Here is a 19,399-nt window from a genome sequence, read left to right on the forward strand (position 1 = left end):
ACAACCTGAGTGAGTTTAGAAGTAGGCTCTGTCTCAGTTTAGCCTCTAGACGAAAACCTAGTGCTGTCCGACCCCTTGATTGTAGCCTTGCAGAGAACCCCATTATGCTGTACCCAAATTATTGACCTATAGAAACCATGAGACAAGAGATGTGTCTTATTTTGAGCCTCTAAGTTAGTGGTAAATTGTTATGCAGCCATAGACAACTAATACCTTGACCATTCTCATTGCATGGCAGATATGTTAGCTGCTTCTCTACTGGCTGTTTTCCCCTATGTTCTTTCTGTCAGACACTAATTGTGTTTTCGATATTAGGCACCCATGTGCTTCATGGGTACCTCTCCACCCTACGAGATGTAGGTCAATCCGTCTAAGCCACTCTTGTTTATCCTGTTTGCCTCACTAATGATTGGCTTAACATGGGTATATGACACAATCCTGACCAATGAAACTTAAGAGGAAATTTCCTGGGAAGCTTTCCTCATCCTAAATATGGATGCAAGTCAAGGACTTGCTTCTTCCTGTTCTGTGAGGAGATGATTCTTAGAAATGCAGCAGCCATCTTACCCTTGAAGAAAAGTCAAGAGAATAGCAGAGAAGCCCACCTGGGACCCTGATGTCATCAAATCACTGTCTAAACGATCAGTAAGCTGCCTCAGAACTTCTTGTAAGTAAAATATTATATTATCCTCAGTATTTAAACCACTTTTAAATGGGTATTTTGCAGCTCCCAGCCAAAAGTACTCTAACTGAAACCTTATAAAAGGTTCAGAACAAGAAACGGGCATGTGACCAAAGCAGGGCTTCTCAGAGTCATTTATCGGGATTGATCCTGATTCTGGGCCGAGTCCAGTAGGCTTGCTAAACTGGGGGAGGAAATGAGTCCCGCCTGCTGGAAGCTGTCTTTACCCCCACATTCAGAGGGCCTCTGTGCAGGACACAATGAGGCCAGACTCAGAGAGAGACAGAGAGACATGGCAGTCACGAGTCCCCATACTGTCACCAAAGGTCTGGTTTCCTGTGGCTTCTGTTATTTGGTTCTCTAAAATAACCTCCCGTTCTTCCTAGCTATGCCAGCCAATAATTAAACCCTTGCCTACTTGGGTTTGAGTTGAATGTCTATCACTCACACTGAAAGAATCCCAACTAATACCCTCTCTCCTCTGCCCTTCTTGAACCTGCAGTAACCCTGCCTAATTTACTGCCTGCTACTCGACTGCTCTCCTCAATCTGTTCCTTCTATGTATCTGGTTATGCCACTTTCCTTCTAAGAAGCCCCCAGGTCACCACATGGAAGGCAGCTTTAAGCCAGAATTCCTCAGACTGACATTCACAGTCTAGCCCCAGCCTATCTTTTCACCATCTTCTAGTACTTCTTAAACTTCTCACTTTTTACCATCACTCACAATAAGAAATATTATATATAATATATAATATTATAAATTATATATAATTTATTATATATTTAATTATATATATAATTTATATTGTATTATATTAATTTATATTATAAATATAAATATAATTTATATAATTATATAAATTATATATATAATATATAAAAGAAGAAAAAGATAGTGTATAGTACATAGTGAGGGTAAGTATTGTTTGGTAAAACCTTTGTTTTAGTTATATGTGTGTATATATATATAGGGTCAAAATGTAAAAAATACATCTATTGTAATATATATTTATATATTACAATAGATATATATTATATATAATATTACATATGCTATAAAATTATATACTACATATACTACAATATATATTATATGTATATTTATAATTTATAATTACATAGTATATATTTTTATTTTGTATTTTTTACATTTTGATCCTATATATATACAAACATATAACTAAAACAAACGTTTTACAAAACAATACTTGACCTTACTATGTACAATACATTGTCTTTTCTTCTTTTCTATTCCATTGATTTTTTTAAAAAATGCTAGTTGGCAGCCAAAATGTTTCTCTCCTCACAAGAGTGAGACATGCAATTGCTTTGCTACTCTGAGTTGTGGTCACTATAGCTATAGGGGTTTTGAGAAGTTCTGTGCCATGACGAGGGGCTTTTATTATTTTTATTTTTATTTTTTGGGGTGAGGAAAATTAGCCCTGAGCTAACATCTGTTGCCAATCCTCCTCTTTTTACTGAGGAACATTGGCCCTGAGCTAACATCCATGCCCATCTTCCTCTACTTTATATGTAGGACGCCTGCCACAGCGTGACTTGATAAGCGGTGCCTAGGTCTGTGCCCAGGATCTGAACCTGTGAACCCTGGGCCACTGAAGCAGAGCATGTGAACTTAACTACTACGCCATCAAGCCGGCTCCCCAGAGCTTTTCTTATAGGGAATGAATCTGCAGGCCAGATTTTCTTCCACTAGATTTAGGAAGTTTGCCACTATGGATGAGGCTGGGCCTTTGTCAGGAACTCGGTGAGCCCTGATGGTTCAGAGATGGACTAAGATGAGCAGCTTCTCTTGGACAGTCCCCCTGGGTCACACCAAGATGCTCAAACATTGAACCACTACTCCTTGAGAGCCTCCTAACAATTCAGGGTAAAAAGAGTTCAGAGAGAGAGAGATCTTTAGGCATCTACTCCCGAAGGTCTAGTTTCCAAAGCAGAAGAGAACTTGACCTCACCTCAATACGCATCTACCCTACCCTCCATCCTCTGCTCCTTGATGGCTTCTTAAGGAGGTTCCAGTGGGACAGCTGTGCTTTCAACTGGATGGGGACATCCATTTGAAACAGAAAGCAAGTTTGGAAGACAGAAAAATAACATGTACAATAATCACAAGTGAGAGCAAAAAAATGACTCAGCGAATTATTGAATAAAGATGAAGATGAAAATGCAGAACCTTTGCAAAGCATATAAAACAAAACATAGTCAGTACCTTCAGTTAGCAAAGAGAGTGTTTTATGTGTTGCTTGAATTTTTTTATTTTCAAGATAAGATAATAATCATGAAAATATGTCTTTACATATAAACCTCTCCCCCACTATCTTAATGGGGACAATTTAAGCTGATATTTAACATTCTGTAAATCGTTATTTTATAATTAATCATGGTGTAGAATAATAGGAAATTTTGGAAGTTCATAAGAAAGCCATCATATAGACCACAAATAAATATTGTAATCTTTAAAATTATCAGTATTCCCTATGCAGGCAATATTTTAGGTCACTAAGGTAGAAAAAAATGCAAAAACTTCAGCTTCAAGTAAAAAAGGCCCTTAGACAGGGCTACTTTTTATGATTGATTAGTGCCAGCATTTTAAACTTTTATGTTCGATTGTTACAAAAACATTAAGAGAACCTTGAGCAACATGATAGTAATGTGAGTTCTCTTTTGTCTTTAATTCCAAGAATCAGTTGTTTCATGACTTATACTGAATGTTTTTTGAAAAATCTCTTTTTTTGTGTTTTACATACATAAACAGGAAATAAAATTAGCATATTCAATATAAATCAATGTACTTGTAGGTTCAAAGTTTTCCCCCAGAAGAGCTCATTTTATAATTTAATTCAAGGGAAGCCAGTAGAAAATGTTCTGCAAAGTTGCCCAAAATATAACAGGTCCTCGAATACTTGAAATAGAATTAAGTGAATATGAAGGAAATTTGTAATAGTGTCGGTACAAGCTCCAGTTGAAATGAGTTGTCTTGCCACATATCCAGATTCTCAGCACCCCAACCTCTGATATGAACACATTCCTCCATCTTTCTTTAATGTCTTGTATGCTTTTCCCATAGACCCTGCCAAGCTCAAGCTACCATCCTCTTTTTTAATATATTTTTGGCTTTTTATTCTGAAATGGTTATAGATTCACATGCAATTGTAAGAAATACTACAGAGATCTCATATTCTCTTTATCCAGTTTCTCCCAATGATAATATCTTGCATAACTAGAGTACAATATCACAACCAGGAAATTAACATGAATATAAACTACCCACCTTACTCAAATTTCACCAGTTCTGTACGCAACCATTTGTGTGTGTGTGCATTCAGTGCTACACAATTTATCACAGGTGTAGATCATGTGGCCACCATCACAGTCAAGATACAGAGCAGTCCCAACATGGGGATTCTTCGTGCTACCCTTTTATAGCTACAGCCACCTCCTGCCCTTTCTCCTGCCCTAATCTATGTGGCACCTACTAATCTGTTCTCCATTTCTATTATTTTGTCATTTCAATAATGTTATATAAATGGAATCATTTAGTGTGTTACCTTTTGAGATTGCCTTTTTTTCACTCAGCATACTTCCTTTGGGATCCATTCAAGCTGTTGCCTGTATCAGTGGTTCATTCCTTTTTGTTGCTGAGGGGTACTCCATGAAATAGATGTACAACAGCTTGTTTAGCCATTCCTTAGTTGAAAGACATTTGAGTTGTTACCAGTTTTTGTCTATTATGAATAAAACTGCTATGAACATGTGCATAAAAAACAAAACGAAACTAAACAAATGGCTGGTTGCAGCCCACTGAATTGATTTCATGATCCACTAATGGGTTATAGCAGACAATTTTAAAAGAAGTCTTCAGTTACTTGGCCCTACTAACCTTGTTCTCAAGCCACGCTAGACGTCTTGCTTTCCTCACACATGGCTCATAAGCTCCTGTATCTCCACTCCTGTTTATGCTATCCTTTGTGCCAAAAATGCTCTCTCTGAAACATCTTTGTCTAGTGAAGTCCTACTTATGGATAAGCTAGAAATGTGTTTGGCTACAAATTACAGGAAATTTGACTATAGTATCTTAAAAAAAAAAGTTTTTCTTTTCTGCCATAAACAGGTATTGCCTAGAGCAATAGCAAGAAAAAAAAATAATAATATTATAGGAAAAGTTGACAAACTTTTTCTATAATAATAAGAGTAAACATTTTAGATTTTGTGGGATGAGAGGCAAAATCGAAGATATTATGTTGGCATTTATAAAACAGGAGAGAAAAGTGCCTACTCCACTTGCTTGAGGTGAGCCATCTGGGTGGTGGGCATGCTTTGCATCCGGTTGTCTCCCGCTTCAGACATTCTCGGGAGAAAGAGCACCAGCCCGAAGGGGTGGAGCCTGGCCAGGTGGATGCTGGGAACCGCAACCTCCGTGGTCAATTTCACTCTCTGCCCCAGTGACATTCAGAATCCTATACATCCTATACTCCTGGCAAGCCCAGCTCATCGACTTGGGCAGCTGGCTAGAGGCAAGGCAACTTCTGTGGTTGCCAACCCCCAGAATGAGAGTCCACCACTCATTGCCTATCCGTTGTCAACAGTGGAGTCCCCAACATGTTGGTGGTAACCAGCTGGACCCTAGGCACTGGTGATGCATAGCTGCCCCCTGGCCTGGGAGCCAAATACTGGGAGCAGAGGGAGAAGTAGGGGCAGAGGAGGATGCCCTGGCTTGGTCTTCACCCCTCACAGTGCTAGCCTTCTCAGGCAGTGCCCCTGAAGCATACAGACACAAATTTGGCCTGAGAGCTGTAGTTTGCCAACCCTAGACTAGAGTAAGGTAATTGCTAGATATTGTTTGGGTGGCTTAGATATCAGAACTTATGTCTTTGTGATTCTCTTTGTCTTTCCCTCATGGTCTCAAGATGGCTGCTTCAGCTCCAACCATAACATGTGCATTCAAGTCAGGAGGGAGGAAAAATAAATGGGACCTTGACTAACTCCTTACTAACAGAAGTTTTTCCAGAGACAAGTCCAGTAGATTTTCTTTAAGTTGCATAGGCTGGAACCAGGTCCATGGTTTCATTCTCAGGCTGAGTCTTTCAAAATGATGGTCAGTATCCCAATGGCGGCACTGGGTTTACAAGAGCCTCACTAAGCAGATGATGCAGAGAAAAAGTGTGTCTCTTTATTAATGATTCCTGCCAGCCCTGGAAACAACAAAAATGGTCCAGCTTGGGTTACATATTCATCCCCGCTGCCAATGGGTCAGGAAACTCTGATTGGCCAATTTGGGTCCATTCCTGACCCACAGGCCAGGAGAAATGGGGCAATATGATTATTAGCACTGCCATGTAAGGGAGGGTGAGTTGCTAAAGGAAAAGATGCCAGCAGAAACATATCCGCTACAGAAGGCAGTCAATGCATTGCTGCTAAATTGAATTCAAGTATGATTATAGAGTAGTTATACTCAAGGTTTTAATATATTTTTAAGTGCTGCTATCCTGGCAGCATTCTGGGCAGTATACAAACAATTAATAACATTTGCCCTCAAGGTATTTACAGCCTGGGGTAGACAATGGTTATTTGGCTAAATATAATTCTTTTGGTAACAAGCAAAAAAAAATGTTTAACAAAATGTATAGCACAAAGCCATGAGCTTCTGAATAACAGAGACTCAGAGGTAAGTCAATTGTGTACTTTTGTGTAAACAAACTGAAATGGAGAAGATTTAAATGATGGATCTACAGATGCACTGAAGGTAGTCACCAAAATGGGGTCAAAATACAGGATTGTTACCTTGGGAGGGTCGAATAAACCTCCTGAATCCCTCCAGCTTGGTGTTTTAGACTCTGCCCTTAGAGGAAGGGTACTCCATCCTGGCAGACATGACGAGTGTCTACAGACTGTGATCATGTTTCACCTTGGCTGGCTCAAAGCATCTGGCTAGACATGAGGCATTTTACTGTGCCTGGAGGTACGCATGCGTGCTACCTGCAGCCTGGCTGGGACTCAGCCAGTCAAAGAATCATTTCACAACCAGTGATACAGGACATCCTTGATGACTCATGACATTCTAGGTTTTCTCACTTTCCTTTGCCAAGTTTAGACTAGGACAGAGGGTGCAGAAAGTGGAAGTGGAAATCATAATGAAAAGAGAAGATAGTTGCTGGGTGTGTTATAATATCACAGAGTTATCAGATGGGGATGGTCAGAGGGCTTGGCAATAACAAAGCAAAGAGCAGGAAATCCTCTTAATGTGTCCTAGACAGTTCAATGTTGTCTTTATTTGACAAATCTTGAATTAAACCACCATATCACAATGAGCATCAATTCCTGCTTATCAGCCACAGTCCAAATCTAGCAATTCAGCAAAGATAGATTCAAAGTGGCCACACACCCTCCCTAAAATGCAGTTATACTCTCCTTATCAGGATAAGTAATACAAGCACTAATTAATATTTCTCCTGCCATTAAATAACGCAAGCATCCTCCATATTTTTATGATGCCAGGGGTATGAGACCGAGAAGCAGAGAGAATGTTGAAGGGAAAGACACCTGGAGTGACTTTAGGAAGACCTACAGTCTCCACTCTGACATATCTGTGTGATATCAGGCAAGTTTCTTTAGTTTTCTGGATCTCAGTTTTCTCACCTGTCAAATGGTGGAGTGATTTCTAAAGTCTCTTCCAATTCTATTGTTTAAAAAATCTTAATGTCTAAATTAAAAGCGTTCTGAATTAGAACTCTTTTGGTTATCAATAACCGAAACTCACTTGAGCTAGATAAAGCTGAAAAGAGACATTAACTAGAAACTAGTGTGCAATATAAATTTCCTTTAACTCAAACAAAATCTGATTCTGATCCTCCATCCCCTTGTGCGGGCAAGAATGTGCAGGATAGGGCGTGTGCAGGTGCAGGGACAGGGCTTGGAGAAGCAGGGATGATATTAAAAATATTTAACAACTGCTGCAGCCATGGTGGTGCATACTAGCTGAACATCAGCCCGGGTGAAAGGTGTTGGGTATTGATGTTGGGGAAGTCGGGGTCAGTGAGGGAAAAAGAATAAAACACAAGTAGCTCTTCTCCTATCTGATTCTTTTTCCCCAAAGCAAGAATATTAGTACCTCAATAAATTAACTCAACACATAAAGATCCATAGGCGTTTAATGGAAATTAAGGGCAGAGATGCCGCCAGCCTGCAGGACTGAATTGGGCTCAGGGGCTTGAATGGCAGACTCTAGATCTGTCTCTCACAGGCCTTCCTGTGTAGGACTCGCTCACTGTTTTCTTTCTCTTGTCTGCTCTGACTGGCTTCGTCTGGTTTTCCAGTTTGCATGCTGCCAATGTCTCCTGCGTGTACATTTTTGTTGTTGTTCAAAATATCACATAGACTAAGGATAAACCAAGTTCATGAAGGTGGTCTAATTGGCAGAACTTGGGTAGGTGCCTTTTCCTGGACCACCTAGCTGTGACCAGCGGGGGATAGTCATATTGGAAAAAAATAACTGCTGGGAGCCTGTTGCTGCTACAATGTGGGTGGCAGCGCAGGAGAGTTATTGAAAATATTTAATAGTTGGGATGGGATAGGCATCAACCATTGAGAATGGACACCAGCCATAAATAACCAGTCCAACTGAACCAGGGCATTCTAGCAGGATATCAGCCTGGGATGCGGAAAGAAGAGGACCAGTTCCCAGATAATGGTGAATAATCATGGATTGGGCAGTTAATCCAAGAGTGACTTGTTAGAGAGTCTAAGGAAAAAATAGTCAAACCCATTTTAAAAACAAAATAATAGTGTTCCTGGAAAGTTTTTACCAATTAGAAGGATTATTTAAGTGCCATTTTGTTTTCTATTTGATTGTAGGTGAGAATTCCATACAACAATGTGCTAAGTGTTGCAAACAATAAAAGAAAAATATAGCACAGGACACCCCTACCCTCTGCCCTCAGGAGCTCTCACTCTGACTTGAGAAGGAAGACCTAGGGAACATCTACAGAACCAGACATTTAATTGAGTAGCTCACACAGAGAGTGCCCTAAGAGTCAGAGAAAGAAGAGATCCTCGTGCACCAGAGAAGTCAGGGACGCCTTCGGGGAGTGGCTGAGGGTGCTTTCTATGGCTCTTTTCAGCATAAAGATTTTCCAGATTCTATAGATTAACGAAGGGACCCACCATCTGGACTTGAGGGAGGTACTCAAAAGGTTGGAGAGAGCCTTATAAGTCAAGGATGGGATTGCAAGGAACCTTGCACAAGATTAATCACCAACCTTCTGAATGAAGTACTGATCCGTGCTACAACATGGATGAACCTTGAAAACATTATGCTAAGTGAAAGAAGTCAGACACCAAAGCCACATAGTGTATGATTTCATTTATATGAAATATCCAGGATAGGCAAATCCACAGAAACAGAAAGATGGTTTGTGGTTGCCAGAGGCTGCAGGGAACAGGGAATTGGGAGTGACTGCTAAGGGGTACAGGGTTTCTTTTGAGAATGATGAAAATATTCTGGAATTAGACAGTGGTGATGGTTGTACAACTTGGTGAATGTACTAAAACCCACTTGACTGTACACTTTAAAATGGTGAAATTTATGGTGTGTGAATTATATCTCATTAAAACACAAACAATAACAAAAACAAAAAAATACCAACTTTCTGGTTAGAAATACCTTCTTTGTCCTTTATCCTCTTTGCTTCACTCTGTATACTTGTCCTACCTACACCTGTGCTGCGAATGTCTATCTATTCACTGACAACTACCTAATCTATAACGCCAGACAAGAACTCTCCTCTGGGCTCCAATTGCAGCCGGACATCTTCCCTGGAAATCCCATAAGCACCTCAAACCCTACGGGACCAAAATAAAATTGCAATTTTAGACTCAAACCTCCCTTTCCACCTCCACTCCCTCCCTTTGTCGATAGCTCCCCTGACCATCCAGTCCTTTAAGCCATCCGTGTGTGGGTTGTTCTTTATGTCTTTCATCCATTTGTTTGTTTATCCATTCAGCTAATCTTTTTTAAAGACCTGTTCTATATCAGGCGCTGTGCTATGTGCTGGAAACATAGCTGGGAACAAGACACACTTGGTTTCGGCCTTTGTGGAGGACACTGGGAAGACTGTTTAATCAAGAATTCCAACAGAGTGAGAGATGTGAACTATGACATGGGAAATACAGAGATCTGTGCAAGCACACAGCACGGGAATCCAACCTCCTACTTCCAACTAGTCACCAAAGCTACTGACTTTGCCTTCTAAATACCTCCAGAATCTGGTGTTTGCTCTTCATCCACAATACCCTTGCCTTCTTTCAAGCCTTCATCAACTCTCGCCCAAATGACTACAACTGTTTCTGTTGGGAAACAGTTGTTGTCTGTTAGGTACTCTTCGTCCCAGTTTCTCACGCCTCCAGCCTTGCTAGTCTCAAATCCTTCTCCCACACTGCTGCTAGAAAGATCTTTCAAAACCAAAACATCTCCTCATGCGATTTTTTTGTTTATAATTTTTTATCTCCTATAGTGACCCAACACCCCTGAGGGCTATAACATGCTCCCATGCAATCCATGACTGCAGTGATTGATGACATGCGGGGAGTTTGCCCCTCATTCCCAAGTCTGGTGGAGAATCGAATCGTGTAGTTCAAGTTCTTTCCTAGGACATGCAAAGTCCTTCATAATGTGACCCCTGCTTAATTCTCCAATCTCACTCCTTGCCATGCTTCCTCCCTTGTGGTTGGATGGATTTTCTTTCTCCAACTTTCCCCAGTGTGCATGGTCTACACATCACCAAGCTGAGAAGGCTTCCTGGGGCAGAGAAGTTGACAGACTTAATCTAACAATTCACCAGTGCTTTGCTAGCAGGAAGCTAAACCAGCTAAATTAGGCCACATGAAAGATCTGAAGATCTTTTAGATATTTGCCTCTGAGGCCAGTTCATGGGCTCTATCTCCCACCCACTCGATTTGAAGCCCCCAACCCAGTCCAGCGGCAGAAGTGGATGGAACTGAGTGACTGACAATCCCCCTAAGAATGAACACAAGAAGAGGTGGGATGTTGGACAGAGCAGGCAGTGGAGGGAACGAAAGAGTTTAAATGGATCAAAGAAATGAGGCAGGAGACAGGAGACAGAGAGAGAGCCCAAAGAGGAGAGATGACTCTCCTGCCCTTGCTTTCTCAGGCTGCAGACCATTCAGGGTGCGAATATTGATTTTAAGTCTTGGTGCTAGTTAGAGGAACTGGTGCGGTAAGAGGAGCTGCTCCAGAATATTTATTCCCCTGAAGATTTTATATGAGTCGGAACGTGCCATTGGAACCCAAAGTAAAGGATTGCTTCTACTTTCTTTTATACTTTGTGTGTGATTACGTGACTAACAGTAAAACTACTTGGTTACGGACTGTACCATCTCTTCCTTCCATGTTGAGGGCTGTTAAGCCGGGGTTGCACCCATATGCGCTCCACACACTAACCATTGTCATTCCCTGCAAGTGTTGTGCTGTTGTGCGCCTCTGAGCTTTCACATCTGCTGTTCCCTCAGCCTCGATGCTCCCCTCCTCTCTTGTCTGCTTATCCTCATCCTTCATTGTTCACCTTGGAGCTTTTGCTGAGCTTCCCAACTAAAAAGCGAGGTGCTTAGGGAGCTAGGTGCCCCTCTTCTGTTTTTCCATAACATCCAGCGTACCTGTCTTACAGCTCTTGTAACACTGCATTATAATTATTTGTATAGGGGCCGGCCCCGTGGCTTAGCGGTTAAGTGCGCGCGCTCTGCTGCTGGCGGCCCGGGTTCGGATCCCGGGCGAGCACTGACACACCGCTTCTCCGGCCATGCTGAGGCTGCGTCCCACATACAGCAACCAGAATGGATGTGCAACTACGACATACAACTATCTACTGGGGCTTTGGGGGAAAAATAAATAAATAAAAAAATCTTTAAAAAAAATAATAATAATAATAATTATTTGTATAAATATGTCTTCTCCACTAGATGGGAGGGTGAGGATTGTATCAGGTTTATCTCTTTATCCTCAGGTCTTAGCAAAGTGCTCTTAGCACCCAGGTCATTTTCAATAAATATTTTCTAAATGGATGAAAGAATTAATAATAGAATACTGCATGTTGAATACTAGCCATATGTCCCTTTGTCCCCGGACTGAATCTTATTTAGTGTCCTCACAGCCTCCTAATACGGTGCTTCCCTTCTGACCTAAACCATTTTCTGACCTCCTTGTCAGAAATGCAGAGGGATCAGGGCTAATTGGATTTGTCTAAAAAGGAAGAGAGAAAGAGACTTAAAGCAGCCAGGCCTCATCTTGTTGCAAAATTTACTGGATTCAATCTCAATAAAATTGGATCTGCTGGCGCAGTTCTCCTCCAGCCCTGATTTAATAGAGGCAACAAGAGATGTTGAATGCACCATTAAAGGGTAGCATGGGAGGAAGGGAGACTGCTCAGATCCGAAGGAGCTAGTCGAAGGAGCCAATCTTGCCCATTAGTGGCTGCTAAGAGAGGGGGCACCTTGTCTATTACACTCAGGGTCCCCTCCAAGAACCTCGGGTTCCTGGAATCTGAGCACATCGAGTCTGACCTCCCTGCCACCTGCATCCGAGGTACCACCGATGATGGAGGGACTCTGACACAACTTATGGTTGCCTTGAGCAAATTACCACCTTTAATACCTACTTTAAAAAGAGAATAAAGATTCTTGTTTGTTGTTGTTATGAGCTCAGAAACACAAGGTGCTCACAAAGCACCCCACACATCACAATTGCTGTAATTAACTTCATTATATTTTTGTCCTGTAATAATCTACAATTAGTTATAGTCCATTAGAACTATGCTTAGGTACAGAACAATGAACAACAGCCATTCGTTTATGTATATGTTAAGGATATTTTGAAAAATATTGAAAATTATAAAAAAGAAAATTAAATTCTCCTCAAATAGCCGCATCTAGAAATAATCATTATGAGTGTAGAGTTTTCTTTCTTTCTTCTTTTTTTTTTTTTTTGCAATGCATATATATCTTTTTTAAAGAATTAGATCCCAGTCTGTTTTACAGAGCCACAGAACTGCAGACTGCATGTTTCTCTATGCCATGTGATCTCTGCGGTTTTTGAAGACTGTACAGTATCCCATCTCATGCATGGACCCTAGTTAATTTGGTCAGGCTTCAGTCATCATATCTCACCCGAGGGACTACTTGTTTTGTAAGCTTCTGCTGGAACTTCCAGTTGGCATTGCCAGGATTCTAAGCCTCTGGTCAAAAGCCACAGGCTGTTAGGTAATTATTGGAGGCCCTCAGGAACATTTGCGGAGAAGGACGCAATCAAGTTGGGTCTCCACATCCAGAGTGGCTTCCAGGGTCCTCCCTGGATGTCCTCAAGGCTGAAAGATCCAGCCTGTGGTGGGAAGGGTAATCAGAGAAATTTAATTGAGAGGAAGAATGAAGGATGAGAAGAATTTTACTTTAGTTTGAACTCTTCAGGATGCCCCTTCAGTAGGCTGAATTCCTGCAACTCAATTTACTTCAGTTCAATGGAGTGTGACACTTAAAAAAATTGAGTGGTCTATTTCTGTAGCGCATTCTGCTGGGGACCTGGAATTACCCCAGCTCATTCTTTTCCCTTTTCTCCTCCTTTCTGGGAGAGATGGGAAAACATGCTTCTCCTCAATTGCTTTTTCTTGTCCTCATTGTTTCCACCACTGGGGCATATTCTCTTCTAGTCCATTTCTAGATCATTCTAGCATCCTCTAAGAGATCTAGAGTAAATGATGGTGGATCCTGGGCTAACCGGATTCCAAATATGCTAATCATTCACATCATTTGGTTCATTCATTTGGCAATTTTTTCCAGCACATACTATGTTAGGTCATATGGATGGCAACGAATAGCATGTACACAAACCTTGCTCCTTAGGAGCTTACGGCCTAGTGGAGGAGCCAAAGAAGTAAATAGGGAATTATAAAATGATGCAATGATGTAAGAGAGGTCAGTTCAAGGTACTAGGTCTCAATAGATCAAAGGTCACCTTTGGCCAAACTTATAACTTTAAATCTGGCTCAACATCCGGATCCCTGGGCTCATTCATAGAGGTACATACATGAACTACAGAAGACTCCAATTTATCTGCCCCAGTCCTGAGGTCTGGGCTGGTGTATAGCCAAGGTCTCATCTATTCTGAGAGGCCTGCCAGATCGTCACATGCACAGGCCAGTCCTAGCCCCCTAGCTCACGCTTATGCAGTGAAAACAGACTCAGTAAACACCAGCTGAATTAAACTGGTCAATCTTGCATTGATTTTTTTTTCTTTTTAAATAATTAAAACCCTAAAACCAAGTCAGGATCAAGCATGAATAATGCAGTTGTTACTCATCTTGTCCAAGATGGCCATTTTCATCTTTCCATCCTATTTAAAGAACTGAGAGGCAAGATTAGTCTCCTCCAGACAAACATCAACTAAAAAACTATGGACAGAACACTCTGCCACTGCAGGGGCATCTGACTCCCAGGTGTTCAATGGAGGATGGTCCGTGCCTTTGATCATTAGCCTACCTTAGATGATAGGTGACAGACTGAAACCAACTGTCAGGTGTTGAGTGCTCCGCCTAGCAACACACGAGCAGGTGGTATGGTGAAACCCAGAGGTTCAAGTCTCAGTTTTCCACCCTGGGTAAGTTCAAAGGGCTCTCCTTCTCTAGTCCTAAATCTGAGAAATTTCCCTCCAAGATCTTCCTTTAGAACACAGTCCAGATGGAATTGGAGTTGGGCAGACTAAAAAATGTTTACTTCTCAACATTTTTGACATCAGTCTTTGAAGTTCAATTCTTCTAATTTTCTCCATGCCTGGGGATTGCCCACGCCCATTCCTCCCCCAGGATATAATGACTAAGAATCAGGAGCAAAGTGAATGGAAGAAACAAAATTGTCAGGACCTTTGAAGAGGGGAGCAATCCAAGCCATTTACTTCGAGGTTTTTTAGTTGCAAATTTCTGCTGAAGAATAAGGAAAGGCCTCATGTTTTAATACCCACACTTTTATTTGCCCTTAAATTACTATGATCCAACTATATACGGTATTCCCTAAATTTAGGTCTTGTTTAGGAACAAGTGTTAAAATTAACACTTTTACACATGGAATTCAGGAATTCATATAATTTTATTAATAACAGAAAGGATTCCTGGTTGGTCACTTTATCATTCATCCTTGGAGTTTGCCATCTGAAACTCTTCAACCAGGAACTAGGTACCTCCGAGCACAAGAGATCAAACGTAGGCCACATAACCTCAAACGTGCCCAGGTTGACTGAAGGCCTGGGAGCAATTTCTGCATCTTGTCTCTCTTGCCTACATGTGTTAATTGGTTTGCTCCCTAAATTAATTAATTATTATTATTAAGAAATAAAATGGAAAAAAATCAAAAGGAATGATCCACTCCAGATGAAATCAAATTAGCCTTTAATAAACCCCTACCATTCCACAATTAAACGAGATAACATAGACATACAATACAAGAAAACCGTTATTCTTATTTTTAATCTGATTCAACCACAGCTCATTAGCATCCTGTGTGTGAAATTGGTGAAATTAGTGTCATGGTTGCTTTCCCAGCTGGCCAGCTGGCAAGGGATCCAAATAGAAAAGCTAATTATGGGTGGCTATCTGATGATGGAATGTCAAGGAATGGACAGATTTGACTTAAGGGTTAAAAATATAGATCTTCAAGCTTCTCCAAATTCTTCCCATGTAGTCTGCTGGCATAGCACATCTTTTCTTCAAGCAGAAAATATCAGAACAAGAATCCTATAAGCCATCACTTACATGAAGCCAGTGCCTTTTTACCCACATTTATCAAGCCCTCATTATGTGAATGCTTAATGTGTATTATTTAATTTAATCCTAGCAATAACTGTATGAAGCGGGTATGACTATTATTTCCATTTTATAGATAAGGACTGAAGCACAGAAAAGCTAAGTAACTTAACAAAGGCTCTAAGTGGTGGTTCTGGAGCTCAGACTCAGGAGGGTCTGACGTCTAAGCCCACACTGTTAACCACAGTGCACAGTGCCTCTCCTTTTCTCTGCCAAGATGGTGAAGAAATTAATGGCCTTCAGTCTTTCCGTAAGTCGTAAAAAGAAAACAATAGTGACTAGGACTTTCAAACAACTCTGTTTCTCGTATGAGTTTTCACGAGTAGGTCTTCTTGGAGGATAGACTAGTATAAACCAGTATACCAGGATGTTCCAGGCAAATGGTTTAACTACATCACACTTCCGTTTCTTCATGTTAGAGTAAGGCTAACCGTTCCAGCCCTTTCCTGCTTCACAGAAAATATATGAAGTTTAGTTATGTGATGTCATCACACGCACTTTGAGCTTCTTGGAAAAGAGATGCTATGTAAACACACAGTAGAAGCGACAGAAAAACAGTGTCAGTGTGGTATGTATACAACACAAAATGGACCAAATGATTTTGTTAAAGTTTGGGACAAAAATAGCCCCTTAATCTTGCATATCTATTTTTTAATCATGTTGCATAGTGCCTGTGTCTGTGGCTTTCAAGGACAATCTGAAAGGGATATGTGTCTGATAGAGTGTTGATTGGATTAGCAGATGAGCATTCTCCTTTTAGAGGAAATATTGAAATATCCAAGATCTTGCCTATTTCCAGCTTTTGGAAAAACCACAAGTCAAAATTTTGTTGCCAGATGAGAGTGTTATATGGAGAGGGGTTGGCTGTGAATTTCAGGATGGATACTAAAGGCCATCCTGACTCTCCTTTATGAAAAATCCAAAAGACTTTTATTATGATTCAAAAATAGTAAGGTCACTTGAGGACTCTTTTTTTCCAGAGTTACCAAAACATCACTTGTACTGCCCAAACTGAAGTGGGCCACTTTCATCTCAGAGTAGAAAATGGAAGAAGCTCGTGTGAGATCCAAGTAGCTTTAAAAGACATGAAGGATGTAAATGTATTTAATACTACTGAAGTGTACATTTAAAAAATGGTTAAGGTGGTAAATTTTATATTATGCATATTTTACCCCAATTAAATTTTTTAAAAGGTTAAGATTGTAAAATTTATGTTATGTGATTTTACCACACTTAAAAAAAAACCAAAACACGAAGGATGAGAAACCACCACTCTTATCTAGTGGCTCTGGACAGCACCACCTGTAATCAGAACCCCCTCTCCCACAGATAAAAACACCTAACACCCATTACACTTTATGATGCACTTTCACACCTGCCCCCTAGATAAAGGTTCAGAAGAAAGGAGCATTTACCATCTTCTTACTTTGAAGTTGAGAAACCATTAAAGGACTTGTTGGCCTTCTTTTAAGACAAGAAAACCCTTCTTCACACTCCAGGCAGAGGAACTCTCAGGGAGAAAAAAAGCTGTTAAGAATAATCAGCACGAATTTCACAGATTCATCAGCTCTTACCCAACAGCTCACTTCAGTGGATGGAGCCTGTGATTGGACCTGCATATTTGCTGACCTGTAATTTTGTTTCTAGAGAGGAAGAAAAGGGACTTTTCATCTCCTCTCAATCAGCTGTTGTACAATGATGATCTCAGGCTGAAAAATAAATGCCTGTTATATTTCTGGCTCAACTTTTTGTGAATATAGGAGAATTCCCTGACATCTTTGGTGATTCTGTGGGAAGAGCAGTGGCTCTGAAGACCAAGCTCTTGACTCTTTCCTAGTCCTGACTGCTGCAAACCTGCCATTTGACTGCTCAGAGTCTAAATGTCTTCATTATGGAACTAAAATAACTCCCATTGGATAACCTACTATCTTTGTTTCATGATGTTTTGCTGAGGATAAATTAAATAATGGATTTTAAAATGTTTTGAAAAGTGAAAACACTGTACATATGTGAGCTGTTGTTGGCATGTCACTGATGCCAGCGGTATAATGGAAAAGTGCCGGGTGTCAACAGACCGAAATTGGGCCTGATGGTCTCAGAAAAGTAATGAAATGAATTAAATGAACCTCTCACAGTGGCATTGGTGCAGACCATCTTTCCAGGATCTGATGGGTTCTGATTGGTTTTTCTTTTTCCAGATAATGAAGATGGCTTTGTAATAGCAAAGCCAATTTGACTTGTTAATTGACGCTCCTTCATGTTAAGTGTGTTTTTCTCGTGGTAAAATATAGACAGCATGGTGGGTGAGGAGCAAGTCTGGCACCAGACATGGAATTTCCTCTTCCCCCTACTGCTTGTATGTGTAGGTCATTGTTATATAAAGAATGGCTAGGGTTGTGGTTGAGGATATACCGGTATAGACACGGGTTCCCAGCATGTCAGTGTAAGAGGTGTGTTTGTTGTGCATAAGTCATGGGAGAGGCCTTCACGGGTGTATTTCAGGGATGCGAAAGTGTGCGTGTCTGCCACGGCCCTCCCTGGTGTTATAACATGATTTCATAGCAGAATGACCCTGACTGCGCAGATGCGGGTAGCGAGAGAACGCCAGGATTTGCATCAGTCTTGAGATGGAAGATGAAGTTTGCTGTTGTTTTTCCCCCTCGTGAAAGACTTGGGAAACGGCCCCTCGGGGGGGGGTTCTCGGAAAGAGCAGGACAGCGGTTAATGAGTCTCTTTCTCTCTCAAGCCCTCGGGACTGGACCAGCCGAAAGGGGGCCGTGCAGGTCCGAGCCCTGGGTGGAAGGAAGAGGCGTCAGGCAACTTCCTCGGCGGCGGCGGCGGCACCGGCGGCCGCGGGGGTGCGCGGGCCTGCGCATCCCGCCCCCGGGCCGGGAAGGGGCGGAGCCGGGCGGGGCCCGCCCCCGGCGGTCCCCTCCTCCCGGCCGCTCCCCCTGCTGCGCCGGCCGCGGTCCCAGCAGCCTGCGGGAAGCTCGGAGCCGGGAACCCGAGCCGGCAGCGCGGGCTGGGCCGGGCTGGGCTGCGCGCACGGGCTCGGCCGCCGCCCCTGCCGGTGAGTCCCGCCGGGGAGGCGCGCGGAGTGTCGGGCGGGGCATCGGGACCGCGACGTTGGGGAGCCCCGGGGCGCGAGCCGGGAGGGGCGTTCAGAATCGCGATGTCGAGGAACCCGAGCCCGGGAGCGAGGGGTCGGTGCCCCGATGTTGGGGACTCCCAGAATCGGAGCCCTGAGGGCGAGGCGGCGGGTCAGGACTGCGATGTTGGGGAGACCTGGAGCCCTTGCTTGCAGGATTGAGGGTTCAGGACCGCGATGTTGGGGAGCCCGAGCCCGGAGGGCGGGAGAGTCAGGACCGCGACGTTGGGAAACTCCTGTGCGGGAGCCGGGGGGGACGGAACGAGGGGTGTCCTCTCAGCATTCTTGGGGCGCCCTCCGCAGGGCGGAGGGGAACAGCACCCGGAGGGGAGTGCTGGGGAGAGGAAGCCCGAGGCGGGCGGGGCAGGGGGGGGAGCCCGAGGGACGGGAGCCCCCGAAAGTGTAGGGTGCGGCGAGGCGCATGGCTTCTCCGGGGAAAGGTCGAGGGGGCTTCGAGAGGGTGGGCGCGGGAAGGGGAGAGTCGGGGGGCGGCTGGTTGTGTTATGGAGGATAGGGGGCTGGAGGGGTGGAACGCCGCGGCGGGGATCCGAGGTGGCTGGGTGGGTGCTGGGGACTCGGGGACTGTCTCGGCCAAGGGAACGCAGCCTCCTCGGTGGAATGAGGCCATGGACACCTCGAGAAGGCACTCACCGTGAGAGCAAGACTAGGCAACCCCAGACGGGGACAGGTGGGGAC

At 42.7% G+C, this 19,399-nt stretch overlaps 1 protein-coding gene across 3 annotated transcripts in view; it reads left to right on the forward strand.

Moving 5' to 3' along the window:
• Positions 1-18,507: 18,507 nt before the first annotated feature.
• PAQR8 (progestin and adipoQ receptor family member 8) overlaps positions 18,508-19,399 on the forward strand; it is a 40,962-nt gene continuing 40,070 nt past the window's right edge. The window contains exon 1 of one of the 3 annotated variants that reach the window (XM_087438708.1): positions 18,508-18,625. The gene's annotated coding sequence lies outside the window, so the exon portion shown is untranslated. Of the gene's footprint in view, positions 18,626-19,336; positions 19,392-19,399 lie in introns of those variants that run through there. The other 2 variants (XM_087438706.1, XM_087438705.1) reach the window with 2 other exon arrangements.

Source organism: Ceratotherium simum, chromosome 13 (assembly GCF_057802395.1).
Source record: "Ceratotherium simum simum isolate JZ-2026a chromosome 13, ASM5780239v1, whole genome shotgun sequence".
NCBI classification, from domain to species: domain Eukaryota; kingdom Metazoa; phylum Chordata; class Mammalia; order Perissodactyla; family Rhinocerotidae; genus Ceratotherium; species Ceratotherium simum.